Source organism: Macrobrachium nipponense, chromosome 17, assembly GCF_015104395.2.
Source record: "Macrobrachium nipponense isolate FS-2020 chromosome 17, ASM1510439v2, whole genome shotgun sequence".
In the NCBI taxonomy this organism is placed as follows: Eukaryota; Metazoa; Arthropoda; class Malacostraca; order Decapoda; family Palaemonidae; genus Macrobrachium; species Macrobrachium nipponense.
In genome coordinates this window covers 27,278,705-27,295,379 of record NC_087210.1, presented here as the reverse complement: position 1 = coordinate 27,295,379, position 16,675 = coordinate 27,278,705, and the positions used below count along the sequence as shown (strand labels likewise).

Below are 16,675 nucleotides of genomic sequence, written 5' to 3'. Positions count from 1 at the left end.
TCTCTCTCTCTCTCTCTCTCTCTCTCTCTCTCTCTCTCTCTCTCTCTCTCTCTCTCTCTCTCTCTCTCTCTCACGCAACAGGAGTCTTGCCTGGCAAGGAGACTGTCGCTCTTTAGACCAGTGAAAACTTGTCTTTACAGATGGAACGGTAGAATATTGTGAGTAGGGGGGGTTGATATTTGTGTAATATTAAGTCAACAACATAAAACGGTGCCTGTGAACGGAGAGCAACATAGCAATTACGGTCAAAAGAACGCTGATCAACAACAGTGAGGGCGGAATCATTCACAATACTGAAGGACTGAGAGCAGCGGTTGTTGATTGATGTAGTTAGGCCTATTAGGATCTGGTATTGCAAGGCGCGAAAGCTTAAGTGCTCTCGTAGTACATCGTTTTTGCTGTTCAACTTCAGTATGAAGTCTTGCACTTGAAGTGTGACTCCTCCTTCATATTTTATATCGATTGGTCCTAAAGAACGCAAACAACCGTTAGAGAGGCATAATGATTAAGCCCAAACTTCAAGTGATTTTAGAAGTCGAGTCCTAACGAGGCTATCTTATGTCGTGGTGTTAAAAGGAGCTATTGCTGTACCTCACTCCCGCCCACGTTTTTATTTTATTTTTTTCTTATTTTTCATTTTTAGTGCAAGTACTAGTTCTTTTTTTACAAGCAGAATACTAGCGATAGTCAATGTACACTTTACGTACCCAAAATGCTTTCGGTAATAGTCGTTATAAATTTATGAGTGAGCGAACTCATTTCCATTCTTTGTTCCTCTTTCGTTTCCTTCAGTCTAAATATGTGCGTATATTTAACAACATATATTTTCAAATTCTGTCAGTCTCGATTCAAGTGTACATTTGCTTTTAATCTCTATAGGTCTAATATGACCCACACGTGTCTAGCGTAACTCAGTTTTTTTTTTTCTTTTAAGTCTATCTATGATTTTAAGCTGCCGTATATTTAAGCATATGCTTTACTACGTGAATATCGAAGAAGGCAGTTGAAACGCTAAGTGAGAGATCTCCTGCCTCGTTCTGAAGGAAATTAAGTACAGTCTCTCTCTCTCTCTCTCTCTCTTTGTCTCTCTCTCTCTCTCTCTCTCTCTCTCTCTCTGACGTATATCATGGCTGTCAGTTCCCTGACTGTCGAAATCATCCAAGAGAACTTTTTTTCTTCTTCTTTTGTCGGGGTTTCCTGAGGGAATAAAAAAAAATATAGAAACCCCCAGCCAGACACTGCGTCTTGATGGTTACGTTCAAGGACATGCTCAGAGCGCAGAACTCACGCTGCCATTCTTACCTAGTAAATGCAACAGATAAGAACATAAGAATGCTTTTCCTTTAATAGTTACTCTCACGTGTTAGGAGATGAATACTTTCTCATTCTCGAAGGCATTGCGTGGAAAAAGCGAGACGTTAATACCAAAAATTTTCGAAACCAATGGTCGTTTGTTAAGCTCATCGAATTAGGAAGTGATAATGTATCTCTATTCATTCATTTATTTACTTTCAGCTTTGCATTACCCTAGCTCCTCTCTCATTGCAAATGAACTTTCGAAAGATACAATAGCTGAAATATTAGCTAATTTGTATGGTCGTAAGCAAACTTTTACGCTTAGCAAGTGGTCGGGAGACGTCAGAAGTCACCTGCCGTTTTAAAGATATATTTAAAATTTCCATTAGATTCTGTGGTAATTTGAGGTTTGGATTACATTGTTTGTTCGTGGAGATTTCTAACGAATATATTTGAATCCGAACTCATTCTTCAAATACGCGTTCATGACGATTATATTTGAAATAAGTGAACACCATCTTGGAGACAATGTTTGAATTGAATGTTGCGAGATTTAATCATTCCATGCGATTTGTTTGTTGTGGGAACGTTTCAGACAGAATCTTTGTTTATCCTGAGGCCAAGTGACAGCAGGGGCGTCAATACGTCGTATTGCGTCACGTGATCAGGGCAAAATGGCTGCACCGTGCGTTTCAGATTAATTGCTGGCGGTGTTTCCGACAGCCGCGGGAAAGTAAATAGGAAATGGATTTTGGTTTTTTTCTTTCTTACGTCGAATTGCTCTCATTGTTTCACTAGGTGACAGTGGGCGGTGCTCTGGGGGACTCCCTGGTATTTTTATTTGAGATACTTTATGTTGCTGGAAAATTCGTTGGGCCAGAGTCATTGCTAATCTGTCGTCCCCAAATTCCTCCACCCAAATGCACTTTACTTTCAACCCCACTCCCCCCCAACCCCCACCCCATTATTTTCTCACTCTCTCCCAACTTTGGAGGGTTGTTTGACACCCTAACCCACTGAACCCGAACGAGCCCTCTATTTTATAATTAGGTCAACAACCGGCATTTAGTTGCGCGGTGTTTGGACCGTAACGATATGTATTCCCCTCTGTCTATTCCTCTCCTTCCCCTTCTCCCCATAACAACACTGCCCTCCCCCCAGACCAGCCGAGTGTGCCTCCTCCCCACTCGATGAATTGTGTTTGCTGGCGACATCTGGCATCCACATTGATCTGTTTTGAGTCGGAGAGACTCGACCCATCGGGGGAAACGGAGAAAAAACGAGGGTGAGGGGAGATGAGAGAGAGAGAGAGAGAGAGAGAGAGAGAGAGAGAGAGAAAAGAAGGAGAGGGTAAGGGAAGGAATGGAAAGTAAGGGGAACTGCAGTAAACACGCAGAGGCAAAGCGAATTAAGTAAAACCTCTTTCAGTTTGGTTTTTCTGGAAAAAAAAAATGACAATAATAATTTGCCAGTTTTTATGAGTCCTTCTATAAGGCGATGCCGCTTTACTTGAGGACAGTTTCGACAAAATTTCTTGCCCAGGTTACGTTTTTCCCTTCGTTGATATGATGGGTTATAGGTTATATTTTTCTAATAATTAAGTGATCATGGGTGACTGTCATCCTTTACGAAGTTACAGTTCAGTTGCAATGACTTTGTTGCAGAATTCAATCAGTTACTATATATATATATATATATATATATATATATATATATATATATATATAATATATACACCTTTTATGAGGTGAAGCCCCTACCCTCATGCCATCCTATACCCTAGTCACTACATACGACAAGGCAGTCGCCACCAGGCATATTATTCACCCTGTAGGACAATGGAGTCACGATAGATTTTTCAGGAAACTGGCCTATACCCCCGCCCCCATAGGATCGATCTTCGGTTTCTCGCTGGTAAGTCGAGGTCGCTAACCACTGAGCTGGGGGATCCATGTAGTTTGTGCGTGAGTGTTCGTGTGTCTGTGTGCGTCAGTGTCATGTTGTCTGGAAGGATCCAGATTAAAAGCTGGAGCCCCTGTGCTGCACAGAGATGTGTGTCATTTCTCTCTACCTGCTTGTTTCATTGTCACTGTTCAATCGGTTCTCGGGAACATTTTTCAATGAAGGGTCCCAAAGTGCAAATCTCAGAATAAATTTGAGGAAATTGAATGAATGCTTTGCCTTGAAGGCCACAATATGAATCTAGTGTCTCGGTCCACAGTCCCTTGGTTCAGACGCGCCATGAGCTAGAACCTAGAAGCAAGAAGAAGGTTCAAAATATCAGTTATAATCGTTAAATGGAGAATTGTGCTGAGTATGAACATTTTCTGAGAACAATAACAACGGTCACTGTAACATTGTAGGAATTCTGAGCGCTGTTCGCATTGAAAGAAAGGAGAAACGGGAGAGAGTGAGCTCTTATCCAGAGGGACACTTGTAAGCACCGTGAACACAAACGCAGGAAGAGCATTCCTAAGCTAACTGGATATCGAGAAATGACTCGGTCTCATGAAAAACACGTATATGTTATATATACACATGCATTACGTATATCTAAGCACGAAATACAGTTTGATTATGAGAGAATGAAAACCTATGAAAATGTATATTATTCATAAGAATTTATAAATCTCCGTCACAGCTTGAGAGGTCCATAAAAGGTATTGGGGGTGGGTAGCGGGTGGGGAGGGGGGATAGGAAAGAATGTTGCTGGTGATCGAAGGAGAGAGAGAGAGAGAGAGAGTGTGTGTGTGTGTGTGTGTATGTGTGTGTGTGTGTGTGCGTGCGTGGGGTGCCCACGGGTGTGTGGCGTGTCCTTGAATAGTGTGGATAGATGGATGAGGGTTGGGTAAAAGAGGGGTTTTCCATCGTTTGCCGAAAGCAGAGGGCCGTTGAGAGCTGCTGGGGTGGGGGGGGGGGGGTAGGAGGAAGGAGATGAGGGAAGCGGGGCATGGTTTTTTGGAGGCCCTTTGATGGAACGTCCTGGTTTTAAGTTAGCGGTGAAGTAGGCGGCGCAGGAGGGTTTTATAGGCTCTTGGGCGAGGTACTTTATAACGGCCAGGCCCCCGAAGGGTAATATTGAAGAAAGAGCTCTCTCTCTCTCTCTCTCTCTCTCTCTGTTGGCGAACTCTGACTACGGCCTTCCTCCATTTCTTCAGGGAAAAGAGGGGAGAAGGCGAGGGATTATATAGGGAAATTGGGAAGGAGTGGACTGCACAGAAAAGGGGTATTAGAAGGGTAACAGATAAAAAGGAAAAGAATTCTAGAGTAGATAAATTGCATTATTTTTTCATATAACTCAGAAAAAACGCTCTCAGAACACACAAAGATAAGATGATAGGAGAAGCCCTTGAGAAAATCAATCATATTAACTTACATATTATGATAAGTACAATACTTTTATTAAACACACACACACACACACACATATATATTTATTTATGTATATATATATATATATATATATATATATATATATATATATATATACACATATACATATACATGTATGTGTGGTTTATTTTTAAGAAGATGAAGATATTCCTTTCTTAAGGTTTGATTTTGGTTTCAAATAAGTTAGCAATTCCTATGTCTGTGTCATTCATGCGTCCAACTTTGCACCGATTGTCCCACAGGTATTACTGATTCTCACAACTCTCAGTCATATTTTCCTAGCAGCACCGAGGAAAAGGTTTAAGCTTCGCTTCACTGCCTTTTTTTTTTTTTTTTTTTTTTATTTTTTTTTTTTTTATTTATTTATTTATTTTTTTTCAAAGTTTTGTGCCCAGGAAATCACGGTGTGAATGGTTGTATATTGGTTATATATTATAATAATTATGAATTAAACAAAAAAATATGTTTTTATTTGAAAATAATCGTCTTGAGTCGTGGTTTTTCAAATTACCTTGACAGTCATAATCTTAGAATTCTAATTGATTCAAAAAATATTCCAGATTACCTGTTTATATTCAAATTTATTTTAGTCTCGGTATTTATTTGAATTCGTTTTAAACCAGCTATATTGTGAGATCAAGCCATGTTTGTGCTTATATTCTGTTGATGTTACTTAGATTAGTGTATAGAGAGTACTGACTTTTTAATTTTTTGATGAGATAGAATAGAGCCAGTTGGTGGCTGATACTAACATTTTTGTATGCGGATGAGGTAGAGTAGAGTGAGAAGCTTGCATAGGGACCAAAAAGATTAGAAGAATAGATAAACTTCAGAACTTAGAAGAGTAGGGCAGACCTACTTGTTCTTTTTAAATCAATCAGGGTCATTGTTGTAGCTTAAAGCTCGCAGGAGCGGTGTGATCAATCATTTCGTGTGTTGTTGAGGGTCAGTGACCCTGGCACTAGTGACGCCGAAATTGCTCACTGATACAGTGCCAGTATGCATCTCGGAAGATGTTTCAAAACGAGTTATTTATATTTTTATTTGTAAGGAAGTACACGTATGGCTACATTTGTTAACACATACTATTAACAGTAAGTCTGGACGGTGAGAGGATTGTTAAGAGGTTGAAGTAATGTTAGCAGTTTATATAATAGATCAAATTTTTACATGTACATTATTATTATTCTTATATTTTTATAAGAGTTATTTTCCTGCGATATTGAACAATACTGTGACGACTGCACTTGTCAGATAGAGCTCTTCAATAAATGCTTTGATTCTAGGAAAAAAAAACTTTTGTGATAGACTGACATATGTAAATGAAAGTATTAATTATAAAATAAATCTATGATTAATGAAAAAAGTTAAGTGTGTGTGTGTGTGTGTGGGAAAACTATTGTTTTATTTTTCGTATGTAAAATTCTAAGAGTACTGATAATTAAGATATTGACTGTATATTCTGAAAAGCATCGAGATAATAATAAAAATGATAATAATTTTAAAAATACAGTAAGGCTGTACCAATTATAAAAATACAGGAAGGCTGTACCAATTTTAAAAATACAGGAAGGCTGTAACCATAGATATAGAGTGGAGAGATTGGCCGGCCTATAGTAGCCAAACCAATTTGTGACGTGCACTGCCTGGCGCCATCGCTATGTGTTGAGTATTATGTAAACAATGACGCAACTCATACAATCTAATAGGAAACCTTGTACTGTTTAAAACGTGTTTTCTCTGCTGTCCGTAAAGACTCTCCAATGATTTATGCACCATTCACTAAATACTATATGTACTGTATGCAGAAATAAAAATATTTAATGTTGCTGGTGTATTTCTTCTACAGTTGCAAATATGGCGACGTTATCTACATTATGATCATGCTGCATTGACTGCCAGTTTTCTCAGCAGTCTTTAAAGATAGGTAAATGATATTTGCAGGATTTTCCGAGGACAGTGTGTACTTTATGTTGAAATTAAAATATTTATTCTGTCTGCTGTAGGTTTTATACACTTGAGCAATAAAGTTTACCAATTTGCGGATGTTATATAAGTGCCTTTCTTACCATCATAAATTTAAAGCTTCACTCTCTAAAGTCAGAACTAATTATTATCGTTCTTTATTCAAGGGTCAAACTGACAGGTAGTAAAATTCTACAACAGTATGGTATTATAAATGTCATCTCCAACGCTGTCGTCCCATATAAGCATCATCCACAGGCATAATATAATACTAATAGTAGGCTGTGTTTAATAGCCTGATACCTAACAACTAGTCTGTGCTGTCATTTTATTGGATTTGAAAATTTACTCTATGATACTATTAATAGGGATACAATTTATATTGTAGTTTGCAGGGCTGTATAAATCTTGCCGTTGCCAGTGTTGATGTTCAAGCCGACTTGCTCCTTCTGGTTACTTCTCATTAGACTAAATCTGCTCTGGTAGCCACATTGTTGCCTTTTAACATATTCTGGACTTCAAAGTCTGTTTCAGAAACTTAAGAACATGCATGCCAGGAGGTTTAAAAATGTCCTTTGGCGGAAAATGCTTGCTGCAATATGCATGATCCATAGTTTGGCTCTTTATCCCTTCTGCAGTTTCTAACCCGAGTATGGTCGCGGTCTCCCTCTGTTCTTGTCGGGAATTCTTAATAAAAAAATTGACAAGAATCAGTCCTGGATCTCACATGTCACATATTATTAACAAAAGGGTTCCTATACTAACCTGCAGACATTTTTAAGGCATATTTAAACCTACCAGGCTGCTCATAGATCTTATAAGAGAAACTATTTATTTGATTACAGTATACATGTAATTACAATTCATACAGTTGTGATTTATGGGAGAGTACACTGTAACTAATTTACAGAACCAGATCAAAGCATTTGAACCATGACATAGAAGCGATTTATATAGCTTGAAGTGCAATTATTACTAGGAGGTACATACGTATATAAAGCTATGTAACATGTCACAGTCATACTGACCTATAAATCAACATACTTATTTACATTGTACAGTCTAAGTTAGGCTAGCCTGTTAGAATAACTTAGACTTTCATAACTAGCCAAGACTTGAGCTCTATTTCATAGTCTGTAGAGAGGGACAGATAGAAAAAATCAGCCTTCCTGAAGGTTACACCAAGTTAGCCTACCTTTACTAAGCTAAGGTTAGGCTATGGTATGCTACCCTTGGTTATTTGTTGATCAACCTTGGTAGACTAGCTAGTTGTTAAAGTTTACTTATAGACTAGCTAGTTGGTAAAGTTTACTTATATACTAGCTACATGGTAAAGTTTACTTATAGACTAGCTAGTTGGTAAAGTTTACTTATAGACTAGCTAGTTGGTAAAGTTTACGTACCTATAAAGCTATAATGTAGCATGAATTTGAAGTATCCTCTAGGGTAACAGGGTGAGATCCGACCTCCAGCTTACTCGGTACATGTGCATGATTTTCCTCTCACACACAATTTTTAACATAAATTAAAATGTGTTAAAATCTACAGTCAAACAGTGCCTTGTTTCACTAACGAAAATTAAAATCGATACGCCATATTTCATTAGAAATAATTTTTCTGTACTGTTTAACATGCATATTATTTATTGTTTATATTTTCATTCTAATAAATCATAAATATCCCATGCTAAAATTCATGTTTCTTTAACTAAAAGCAAAACACCTCTTTCAGAACTTTATAGGTTCTTCCATAGATCTTTCCTAACTCTCCAACAAGGACAACAACAACAAGTAAGCGAAAATGATAATAATAATAAAACTGGAGAGTAGCCTACTACCTTGAAGTGTTCTGGCAGAGTAAATTCAGATGAGTCCTCTACATACGAGGTTTGAGAACTTATTGATAACAAGGTAACTAACAGTATAGCACTTCATGAACACTTAAAACTGCAGCAGGCCCACATCTAGCCATCATGATACTGTGTACATTGTAGTACTATTAGTAAGAAAAAATGTCAGATTTAACCATAGTGATATGGACGGACAGTAACCCTACATGCTAATTTATTTGACTATCATGAATATAATGTCAGATTGGGTTTTGGAAAAGTGTTAATACAACAATATTTTATATTAGATATCAAAGCAGGCGTTGAGGTGACTGCTAATTGATTGTGATCTTACACATATTTACTTGAGGTTGTTTCAACACAGTCAAAGGATTTCATGAATGATGATGATAGGTCTCTTACCTGCGAAGTATGATCCCCTGTTTTTCTGTGATCTTGTTTCTATAGGGGCCACAGTCGATGGCCAAGTACTGGGTGCCAGAAGTGCCTTTGTTGCCGCTGGTCTGTGCAGTCGCTGAGAATCAACACATAACAATGGCGCCTATGTGCATGTGACAGTCACTTGTCTGTCCAATCTCTACCCTCTATATCTATGGCTGTACCAATATGGCGGCACTCACTCTAAATAGTAGCATGAAAAAAACGGTAACCGAAATTTATAGACATCTACCATAAAAAAAAAAAATAATTAGAGCGTTGATGGCGGAAGGAGAAGTCACAGTATATGTCGCAGCAAGTAAATATCATCTACTGTGGTATTCATTATAACTTACTAAGTTTTATAAGCTGGTTAGCTGTCTTTAACGAATTTTAGTGTTATTATTATTATTATTATTATATTATTATTATATACACGTATGAATATAATGTATACATATGATACCTAAAGGACTCTCTAAATTACAGAGCTGAATTCTCTTTCATATTATAAGAAACTAATTTAAGATAAATTGTTATAAAAATCTTTCAGATATATATATTATATATATATATATATATAATATATATATATATATACATATATATATATATACATATATATATATATATATATATATATATATATATATATATAATATATTGTTCACAGACTGATGATGCACCGACATTTGTGTGTGAAACGTTTTTTAATAAACTATGGCCTTCTACTGATGTATAATGGTACCCCCTGAAGTATTGTTATCTTTGCCGACTGGAGACTATATATATATATATATATTATTATATATTATATATATAGTTAATATAAATATTTATATTAATTACTATATATATATATATGATTGGATACTATATATTTTATATAATATTATATTTAATATTATTAATATATATTATTACACACATATATATATATATATATATATATTATACATATATATATATATATATATATATATATATATATTATATACACATATATATATATATATATACTATATAAATATATATACATATATATATATATATATATATATATATATATATATATACACATATATATATATATATATCATTATATATATATATATATATATATATATATATATATATGTATATATATATGTGTGTGTGTGTGTGTGCGTGTCGCATCCGGTAAACTGGATTCCTTAATGCCTGTGCGGTTTTGTTTGTATTTTCTTGTTTGTGTACAGTGAAATGGATGTTCAGGTGTTCTGGATAGAGTTTTTTCGGTGCTCCGAATGTGACTTTTACGAGATTTGGATTAAATTTTTTCGGGTTCTGGTTTGGAGTGTTCTGTTCAGGTACTATGATTATTTTTGTTGGGGGTGGGGCGGGGGACGGAAATAGTTTATTTTTAGGGGGGGACGGAGGAAATAGAGTTTATTTTGGGGGGGGATGTTTTTTTTTTTTTTTTTTTTTTTTTTTTTTTTTGAGCTCTGGTTTGAATTTTTGTTTTATAGCAAAGAAAAGGCGTCTCAAAACCAAACAATTTTTACAGGTAGATTAAAATTAATCTTAGTCAGCTTTTGCTCGGTATCATAATTGTTTGAAGCAATTTTCATAGTCATTTGAACTTCATGGCAATCCGAGCATCGGAAACAAGAAAACCCACAAAATTACCTAGTATAACTTGTTTACTTGTTTTTACATATTATTTTACTCAACACTCGAGTACTTCCAACCCCTATCTGTGGCCCTTTCTCAAGTAAACAAGTTATCCTAAGTAATTTTGTGAGTTCCTTTTTCCATCTTCGGAGGAAAACTGAAAGAAGTTTTTGTTTGAATCAGAACATTATTAGTATTCCTCTCTTTGGAGCCAAGTACAGTGAGTGACACCAAATGTTAGATACGAAGTCAAAGAGACCAACTCCTTGATATGAAGTCACTGAAACTAAGTGTTTAATAGGTCATTGAGAACAAGTTTTTTTTTTATGCCATGTCATTGAAACCAAATGTTGCAAACAGTCATTGAGGCTTAAGTATTTTAATGCCTAGTCAGTGTAAACCGAGGGTATGAGTAAGAAGCGATTGATTAAGCGCCGAACTGCATTAGAAAAATTCGTAGCCTCTGTGTGTGTGTGTGTGTGTTTGTGTGTAGGTAATTAAACGTGCTTGTCCGCTGATTGTGCGGCCCGGGTACTGATCAGGTAGTTGTGTAATGAACTCTTGTATTAGAGGCACTAATGAAGCTTGGAGAGAGAGAGAGAGAGAGAGAGAGAGAGAGAATCATTATTTATATATGATTGTTATTCGTGTTAGGAAAATCCTTCGCCCTTGACTCTTTTTCTACCTGACGAGGAAAAATCGAAATTTTTGTTTGAAAGCAGACTACCGTAGTCCCTCTGCGCAGTTTTCTCTCTCTCTCTCTCTCTCGTTTCCCCTCCACCTCGTTCATGCTTGTGCATTGGCGAAGAAGAACGACGAACGCGGAGGGGGAGAGGGAGGCGGGAATTGATAGGAAGAGGAGGAGGAGGAGGAGGTCAGAATCACCGGGGAAGGGCGGTTGTTATTGTAATGGTTGCGGTGGTAGAACCTCCACCGCGCTAGTGGTAGTGGTGGTGGTGGTGGTGGTGGTGGAGGTGGTAGTTGGCGAGACAGCAAGGGACCGCTGGAGAGAGAATCCTGAGAGCTCATTTAGTAAATTAACCGCGAGGGGAAGGTCCCCTCTCGCCCCCCCCCCCATCTCCCGTCCCCTCCCCGCATGACGCTAGGGTCCTGAAGGGATAGTTAGAGAGCTGGGGAGGGAGAGAGGGATAGATATATGAAAGATGGATTCAGTTCCCCTAGCACCGCCACTACTCTCTCTCTCTCTCTCTCTCTCTCTCTCGTGCAACATCATTAGTCTCTTCCCCCTTACCCTTTTGGGTAGACCTTCGTGGTCCGATATTCAAAGCAAACAGTTTTTTCTTTCGTTTTTTCTTCTCCAATGAATGACACTTATAGATCAGAAAATATTATATTTGCGCATTTCGAACCTTCGTTTTTTCAAGGTCACTTTAACAGACATACTACTTCAAGAGCTATTTTTGGATATGTTTTAAGAATGCATCGTAAAGATTAAGCCGGACAATATTAAAGAAAATTTTTTGCAATGACTGTTGAAGGTTTAATATTCTCAGGAGGTCTATTGAGATTTTTCGTAGCTTTTGCTTTCGAGCGCTGCTCTATTTTACGAGTCGTTTGTATTTATTTTTCTCACTTATATGAGAAGGCATCATTTCTCTATCTTTCTCTGCAACAAAGCTATTGCATAATAAAGTCACAGCAACGATTCCCAATTAAGAATCTTGATGACTGCATATACAACTATTAACTGATTATGTGAGCAGCGTTTGTAGCATTAATAAGGTCCCATTACCTTGGGCAGAAAGCGTTTCCCTGCTTGGGTTTGGGTTTAAAGGGTATTACTTAATTAGAATAATACTTACCACCTCCCTTGCACCTTACGTAGGCAAAAACAGAAACAGGAAGGTGTTAGAAAGCCAGATAAAAAAAAATAGTAATCGTTCAGGCAGATCAAAAAGAATAATCTCTTCATTTTACTACAAGCTGTAGGTGAAACAGTAATAGCTATTTGTGTCATATATAACTCGTGTACAATTCAAGTCAAGAAAAGTTAACAGGGTAACGAAAGAACTCATTATTGGTGAAATATATGCAACGGTTAGGGTTAATTTTCGATGGATAGGATTAGATTGGATTGGATTATAGAATTTAGGCCAAGGGCCAAGCGCTGGAACCTATGAAGTCATTCAGCGATGAAAAGGAAATAGACAGGAAAAAAGTCCGAAAGGCGCAACAGGAGGTAAACCTCGCAGTTGTACTGTGAAACAATTGTTAGAGAGGGTGGAAAGTCAGATGGAAGAAACTGACACCACTACTCCCCTACGGGGTCGAAGGGTAGGAATGGACGCGTCAACTGTAGCGAATCGGCAGCTGCAGTGTCAGTCAGAATTGACTGTATATAGTAGACTGAGGGTTAGATTATTTGGTGTGCATGGCGTAGCCCACTAATTTATTTAATCTAGTGTATTGTATCTTGGATTTTTAATGGGCGTAGAGGATTTAGCATTTTTTGGCCAACAAGACAATAATTTTAGTCATCATTACTAATTTTAGACAGTCTTGAGTGTCAGTTGCTAATGTGGAACAATTTAAATTCCACTAGGTAGCATTTTGCAATTTGATTTGATTATATATATATATATATATATATATATATATATATATATATATTTATATATATATTTTTGTTACATGAACTTTTTTCACTGTCATTACTTTCATATATATATATATATAATATATATATATATATATATATATATATATATATATATTATATATGTTTATTACAGACTTCTCTCTCTCTCTCTTCTTCTCTTCCTTCTTCTTCTTCTTGTGTCATACACAATAGACATATAATTATTTTTACCAGTTTTACATGCTTCAGCATGTGCGACTCTTTGGATGTCGCCTCGAACGTCGCTGCCCTTTACGAGGGCGGCAGATAAATATAAGAAAAAAAAAAAAAAAGTCTTCTTTATACGAACCGCCCGCCAGTTGAGGTAGTTTTCGTCAACGTATTTGCCGCGGCTGATGCGACAAGGAGTTGTCGCAAGATTAAATTATCATCGCTGGGTGTCAGCGCCAGTTGGCTTGTGACTCATCGATGCGGCGGAATTCGCTTCATCACAAAGGATTGTTGTCGGATATTTTTGTAGGAGGACGTTGCGACTTCTACACTGATTAGTGAAAAAAGGTGTCTTTTATGATGCCTTATATACTTGGTGAATGGTGATGTAGTGTGTGTGTGTGTGCATATTTATTTATGTGTATTTTATATATATTATATATATATATATATATATATATATATATATATATATATTATATATATATATGTGTGTGTTGTGTGTGCGTGTGTGCATGTTCCAAATTACTTGCCCCTTGCATCTCAGCGTGTAATAAACATACTAGCGAGGAGAAAAGTAATTTTTTTAAAAGGAAATAACCATGAAAACAGTGGGGAATACATTTTATTTGTTTTACCGAACTGGTTGGAGTTTTTGTGTGGGAGATGTGTTTAAATGCTGTTAAACTCTTTAGCTTTTACTGGGTTAATTTGACCACAAACATTCCCAGATAATCTTAGAATCATTTACAAAAACAAGAGGCCTGTTCGGCGCTTGCTTATGGGTTGAGGCCAGAGTCGTAGACCTTCCTTTTGTCTTTAATAAGGTTTCTATAGTTTCTTTATAAGGTAAGAGTGGCCCATCCCTTCTGCCGAAGCTTATGTAATGTGTACTGTTTATTCCTTGAAGAATCGCAACTTCACACAGTGCGCCACAGAACTTCAAGGCTTTGCTTGGCACTGAGGAAGGGACCTAGATTGTCTTCAGTTCCAGAGCGAATCAAAAATGTGTCGCATTTACGATCAACTTGAGGAATTTCCCTCAGGTTTCGTTGTTACTAACTGTAAAATTCTGTTCTTGCTTTTGAACGCTTAATTTCATCATCCGTTTTGTGTGACTCGGTTCGGGTTCTCATATGTTATAATATACAATATATATATATAATTATATATTATAGAGATATATATATGTATATAGATATAAGATATAGATATAGATATATATATATATATATATATATATATATATATATATTAACTTTAGTATTTCTCATTATGCCAGTTCTATGCATACTTTTTCAACGTCATTTGTGTAATATGCAAATATTATATTTAAGTTTTATACACCTCTACACCTTCTTTATTGAGGAATTAATTTTGTTAATTACATTTCATGGAAAGTTTTGCTCAGCATTGGTCCAAAATTTCCCAGTTGATTATGGCAAAGTTGATGTGGCTTTTCAGCGTTTTCAATTTCAGTCTTTTTGTCACCGTTATTCTCGTACGTTTATTTCTTAAATAATTAAAACAGGACTTTCATTTAGATGTGATTGAATTATAAATAAATAAATATAATATATATATATATATATACTATATATATATATATATACTATATATATAATATATAACTTTTGTACCTATTCGTATATTAAGAATTTGAAATCTTGTGCTTATTCTAGATTTCCATAGTGAAAGTAGCAGATGTGATTAGCGTCGACAAATACACACACACACACACACACACACACACACACACACACACACAACACACACATATATATATATATATATATATATATATATATATATATATATATATATATATATATATATATATATGCATACTACATACATACATTACATGTAGTATATATATATATATATATATATATATATATATATATATATATATATATATATTTATAAATACATACATCTAATTCCATAATGGTCCCTTGGATGAAGTATATAACAGATCCTCGAGTGAAAATGAAAGGAGGTACCAGCACTTTCAACTTTTATTCCGAAGTCACCTTCAGGGTACTAAACAATTTTAAGAAAACAACTTACACATGAAAGCAACATGTCACGGATAACAATAAAACTAATCAACTTATGTAAATAAACGTGGTCCTAAACATAAACATACTTAGCTGAAATAGGCAGTTACTACAAATCACAGTACAGAACTTTCTGTTTGTAAAATATCTAACAGTTCGTTTAACTTTTGAATCATTTAAGAATTTTTCAACAATTTGTCCATATTAAAAATACCATCGCTCAAATTCACGTACCTAAAAGAACTAATGAGGCATTCTTCAACTAACAATCTGTCATACATTGAAGACTAAAACCTACTCAGCTGAATTCCAGTCTATAGGGTGTTCAAGTCTCTTACGTGACACAAGAGGGCACCTGAACTATTTGCAACCCGCACATTATATTCATCCTTCGTAACTCTCTTACTCAGTTCCTTACCAGATTGTCCAATATAAGGTAAATTACAAGTTGAGCAATTAATTTTGTACACCCCCCTTGTTGGCGTTACTGGTTTATTACAAAACAATGAATTCTTGACGGACGAAATATTGCTAAAAGCAACATATATTTTCAGACATTTCAGCCTGCGTACAACTGATGAAAATTCACAACAGTATGGCAAAACTAATATGTTTTCAGTGTCAAAATTACTTGATCTTTCATGACTACTAAAGACTTTGTTGGCACATTGGAAGCAACTGTCAATAAAATTCAATGGATAACATTATTCACCTGTAATTTCATAGATGTTCTGAATTTCCTCTGCTAAAAATTCGGGACCACAAATTCTTTTTTTTCCTAAAAACATCACTGAGGAAGCTGGTCGTTTTATCTTGGGGTGATGGCTGGAAAAATTGAGTTTCCGATATAATTTAAATATAAATCCGTTGCGGATTTCCATAACGACTGTGCCAAGAAATGGTAGGGATTTATTCTGTTCTACTGCCAGTTTGAATGTTATGGATGGAACCAGATCATTCAAAAGTTCTAAAAACTCGAAGATGTCAGAATCCCATGGACACAGGCATATTATGTCGTCGACGTATCTGTACCATATCAAGGTAAACGTAATGACGTTACGTTGGTATCCGTTTTCGTGACATTCCATCTAGATATTTAAGAAAGTTCCAGACAGACAACTTCCCATTGCCAAACCAAAAATCTGTCTATAAAAACATCATTAAACGTAAACGTGTTGTCAACTAAGCACAAGTTAACTTAAGAAAAACACGATGGGAAATAGGAGTATC

The 16,675-nt window shown here is 36.0% G+C and overlaps 1 protein-coding gene across 1 annotated transcript in view; it reads left to right on the top strand.

The window, feature by feature from the left end:
- Positions 1-16,675, top strand: part of LOC135196147 (uncharacterized) — an 805,200-nt gene that overhangs the window by 622,545 nt on the left and 165,980 nt on the right.